At 30.7% G+C, this 4,883-nt stretch overlaps 1 pseudogene; it reads left to right on the top strand.

Moving 5' to 3' along the window:
* Window positions 1-338: 338 nt before the first annotated feature.
* Window positions 339-3,716, top strand: LOC134262959 (UPF0696 protein C11orf68 homolog; annotated as a pseudogene).
* The last annotated feature ends 1,167 nt before the right edge of the window (window positions 3,717-4,883 follow it).

Raw genomic sequence — 4,883 nt, 5'->3', positions numbered from 1 at the left:
GTATTTTCATACTCTGATATTGAATACTGTTCATTATCTCCATATCATCCTTCTCATACAAGAATGAATTTCTGCTGTAAGGAACATGTAGTGTACAAAAATATAATACCTACTACAGATATTTAAAAAACACATCAATTTATTTTCAGTTTTATACATGTGTTTAGAACTTCATGTATCTATAAAATTTTGTAGTGACGTAATACTTGTATAAAGGAAAAATGCATTAATTCTTCCAAAATCTTTTTCTTCACCTGTGTAAACAAAGAAACCAAGTACCGTATGTGGAGTAATGAGTAATGGTGCCTCTTAAAGGGATTTTGATGTGGTCACTAGTAATAAAATGGTGACTTTATTGAAATTGTTGAAAACCCTTGTAACATCAGCTTATCCTTCAATACTCTGCCAAGGTTTAAAAACTGATCATACTGGTACACGATGAATGTTCGAAGTATCGAATAAGTTGGGAGATATAGGTGATAGCAGGATATTAGTACATAAATAAGAAAAAATAACGCAAATACAGTTTTAGTGGGTATTTTCCCATGTTGCACAATGTATCCTGGCATCAAAATATTGCAAAAGGTTCCTTTGATAATCGTAACTCTTAAATTGAACATGGAATAAGAAAAGTAAGTTCAATTGACAAAACTACGTTGCGTGTGTCTTTAATGTTGAAATCGTTCTTTTAATTAGAATGAATAGCTAACAGTGTCAATTACTGCTTAATTTCAGCTCGACTCCTGAAATTTTGTTGTCATTTGAGTGTGCTTTTCGAAAATAACTACAGTACTTTTCAACTTTGCCTTTTCAATTTTTCCCGGGCTATCATAATCAAAATCCGGAAGACTGATGCGTATTCCAACGCTTACAATCTACTTTCACTCCTAGTCATATGTGTTCGCTCTCCTGCGGACTATTTTATCATATTTGGTAAAAGGACGTTTCATACAGGTATTGCTTATAGATGTAGACAACATAAAAATTAATTTGTAAGTGTATTGATGGCATGGGTAAAATTTAGATATTTTTTTTCTTGCGACATTTGAGCCGAAAATGTTAATTAATGCCATTTCTACTAACAATTTGATGACAGAAGTGAATTTCATTTTTGGTGGATCGCTTATTGAATAATCAATGCGTATATATGCACTGATAAGATGTTAATCTCATGATTGTGTTGGTATTACTTCGTTTAAAGAATCTTAAAGAATTAAGTTAGCTGTGTCTAACAGGCCCTTCTAAAACGGGTTCATAGGACATGATTTTTTAACGATAAAATATTCAATCTAAATGTTGGAAAATAGATATTGAATACTTAGATAAAGGCATTTTTTAAAATGTTCTGTTCATTTGAAAGGAAAAACTTAATGTATACATGTACGACTATGGTATGATAAAGAAAATGAGATATTTCAAATTCTTTTTTAATCAAGAAATAAGGGCTTTATGATGAATTTAATCTCGTACCAACCCGTATTTATAGCCCGATAGATGTTTTAAAATGATACCTTATTACTTATATTTACAGTTGTGACTTATTCATACTTTATATTTACCTGATTGTGACTTTTAACGTGTGAAATGCATTATTTTTCAAACCCAACGGCATGTATGTTATCCACTGAACGCACGTCGACCCTTTATGACGTCACTGAGAAATTACGTCGAACGATTATCTATACGCACATCTATGACCTCTTGACCCCCTTTTTACAGTTATAGATACGCATTTTACAGTTATAGATATGCATTGCTTATAGTAGTGTTATATAAAGGAAAGCATTTGCAAATGTAAATATAAGCAGATGTATTTGACTCAAATCAGGATTAATTATAATGGATCTTTGAAGATATGTGTTAAAGTTGAGAATATCATGATTTAAGTTCTTCTCTTTATTTCTTTAACTACATGTATAAATCATTGAATATCCTTTATGTATGATACATTTTTGGCAGGTTATCTTGTTTCCCTAGGAAAGAGTTTACATAACAAATGAAATCACAAAAAAGATGGCAATGTATGACTCTGATTACTATGCGGCAGACTCACTGGAGTGTAGAAATGCTAAATCTGTGATTTATGAGACTGGGAGGAACAAGGAATCAATTGAGGAGTGGTTAGAGAAAAATAAACCCTCTCTGATTCACAGGTAATGAAAGGTTTTAATGCTCTTCTATAAGTATGAAAACCTGGTTTTATACTAGGGCTGGGACGAGGTATCGATAATATCAATTCTGTGTGAGGATGATACGTTTGAAGAAATATTGAAATATCTGTACTGTGTTTTTCTTTGTTTACCGGTACTTAACATTTAATATTTTGTTTAATATACAAAATAAATGTGCTAAATTTGATATACATTATGATTAATACCACTTGTGTAAAATAATTTAGATTTATAACAGATATTCAACTTTAAATATTTAAATTTCCAAATAATTTTCCTTAAGACTCTTTGCAAATATGAAAATTACTTTCTCATGAACTACCATCGTTGAGCATGAATATCTCCATTGTTACATCATAATACCACACTTGACTTCAAAACTATAGTGCAAACTATTTTGCTTTGAATAACAGTTGAATGGCACAAATTTTGTGGCAAATCATCAGAAAAATAATGTAAATATAAGAAATGAACGTTTCACGCCGGCATATTTATCATGAAGCGCTAACAACCTTCATGAAATATGCGGGCGTGAAGCGTCGTAGTTCATAACCTCATGAATCTTCAAAAATTAAATTCATTTCTTAAAGAAATAATTCTTATTTGTGAAGGTATGTTTTGTTCATTTCAATGCAAAAAAGATTAAATAACCAGTATAGCTATTGAAATACATATCGTATCATGGCTCAAATATCATGAAACATATTTATATAGAAAAAGTTGTATCATCCCATCCCTATTTTATACATTGCCCATAGCAGGGTACATGATGAAAGTACTACTGTCATACTTTTTTTTTTCAAATCCACAGTTGACATTTATATAAAGCTTTTAAAAATGTTTATATTTCTATCTTAGAATGTTTATGGGATACATAGGTTATTTTATTTGATGATGTCATTAAATCTTGAATACGAGTCTTTCTACCATATACTTTTCAAAATATTTTTAGAGATGATGGATTTGGTTGGATTCGTGTCGTCCGTTCAGAAAAATCAAAATATGAAAATGACTCGGATGAAATGGACGTTTTAGGATTAAAAGAGGCATGGGAAAACCTGAAAGCATCGGCAAGAGATATAAGTAAAGACAAAATTTTTGAATTAGGAAACAATTTTAGAGTTACTGCTGGTAAATGGATGTTCTTCGTGTCAACTGGAGGAAAGGGAGATTACTTGTGGTCCTTAGTTGCCAAAGGTATTGTAAATGGGAATACTCTGGCTAGGAAGGCCAAATCAGTGCTTCTACACTGGGTAGAGAGTGTCCTTATGCAAATGTACATGTAGTGTGCATCAAAAATGACAATTTTTGCGACGAAGACCAAGTATATGAAAGTGAAAGAACTATAAGAAGCCTGGGAATCAAATGTCAGCTTCAGTACAAACCAGATATCTTCACCCGCCTAGAAGTGTACAAGAACAACATTTGGAATCTCAGACCTACGATTTACATTAGCAACTTTGATGTCATTTCTAATGCCACCATTATTAAAGAAGTATGGTAGATTTTGGAAATTGAAAGTGGACCCATGAATAATTATTTTACAATGAAAAATACTTCGTTTTATGATTTTAAAAGATGTTGTGAAACAACAGAAAGTTAGTAGTTTTAGAATTCAGTAAAATGTCATAAAATTATCACAAAAGACTGTTAAAATGATCTCTACTTTAAAAATTTATTTCATCTTGGATCAAGATTGTGTACCTATCTTAGACTCTATTAAACCTTCATTTTTTACACGCTGCATCTCCTACTTAGCGAGGTGTTTAAAATTTAACAGGTTGGAGTAAATTGAAAATTTAGAACATGTCAAGGGCATAAATATAAGATACAGTAACTGGTAAATTTTGCAGAGAATTTCTAAATGAATTTCATTTTTTTTTCGGTGGAGCAGGAAATACAGGAGAAAAATATTGACCCACAAAATATAATAAGCTTTTCAATCTAAGGAGTAAGATACATGTACATGTACTAATCTTTCATACTGGTCTACTTAGTCACATTTTTCTATCTCACAAATGAGTATATGAATCTAAACACAATGGGAACACATAAATAAATTTGAGGATCTAAGTTTATGTTTAAATTTGAAATACTAAGGTTAAAATACATAAAGGAAAGTACAAGTTTATCGATTATTTGTGGTATTTTTTTTAAAATAGTAAAATATAAAAATATAAATTCAACATTTTCATAAAAAAATATCCTACATTCTTAGACAATTCGCTTTTTTTCTTCAGTTTTATTATTTTCTTTATTGACATGAATTAGATAAAGGCCATGCAATCTTGATGTTAGCTTTTTCTAGCTTTGATGCAAACAGTTTAATTCAACCATTCAACTTCTATTCTCTAGCTAACTTTTAGCAGCTTTCTTGTTTAAAAATGAGGAGAGAGGGGTGGCTTGTTTACAAAAAATCAAAGATGAAAAATGTGTTTTAGTTAAAATCCTGTAAAAGAACGAAATCGAAAGTAATTCACGGTTCCGCTTCAACTATCAAGGATGGTTTGAACAAAGTTATGGAGATAGTGGACAGCATTCAAGCTTAACATAATCCAAGTGCACTAATTATGATGATAAGGGATGCCTCTTCTCTAGACGATTGATCATAGTATTAAAATGTGAATAAAATGGTTCATGCAGTCTGTTTCTTTTTTATACATTCTTTTTTTCAAAACACTAAATGAAGAAAAAAAAGCTTTTAATAATTTT

The sequence above is a fragment of the Saccostrea cucullata genome, unplaced genomic scaffold (genome assembly GCF_032062105.1).
Source record: "Saccostrea cucullata isolate Sc308-1 unplaced genomic scaffold, CSIRO_AGI_Scuc_v1 ctg11435, whole genome shotgun sequence".
Taxonomy (NCBI): Eukaryota; Metazoa; Mollusca; class Bivalvia; order Ostreida; family Ostreidae; genus Saccostrea; species Saccostrea cuccullata.
This window is presented reverse-complemented; position numbering and strand designations above follow the sequence as displayed.